A 271-nucleotide genomic window follows, 5' to 3' on the forward strand; every position below is an offset into this window, starting at 1 on the left:
ATTCAGGTTGTTCTAACCACATGACAGGAAATAAAGATTGGTTTGTAACTCTAGACAAAATAGTTGAAACCAGAATAAAGTTTGCTGATGACAGCATAATCAAAGCAGAAGGGATTGGCAAAGTGATGATCAAGAAGAAGGATGGCTCAACCTCATACATCTCAAGTGTACTTTATGTGCCAAGAATGAAGAGTAATCTTCTAAGTCTTGGACAATTACTTGAGAAAGGGTACAAAATGAGGCTGGAAGAAAAGATGCTCAAGGTGTTCAA

This window comes from Lupinus angustifolius, chromosome LG16 (genome assembly GCF_001865875.1).
Source record: "Lupinus angustifolius cultivar Tanjil chromosome LG16, LupAngTanjil_v1.0, whole genome shotgun sequence".
NCBI lineage: Eukaryota > Viridiplantae > Streptophyta > Magnoliopsida > Fabales > Fabaceae > Lupinus > Lupinus angustifolius.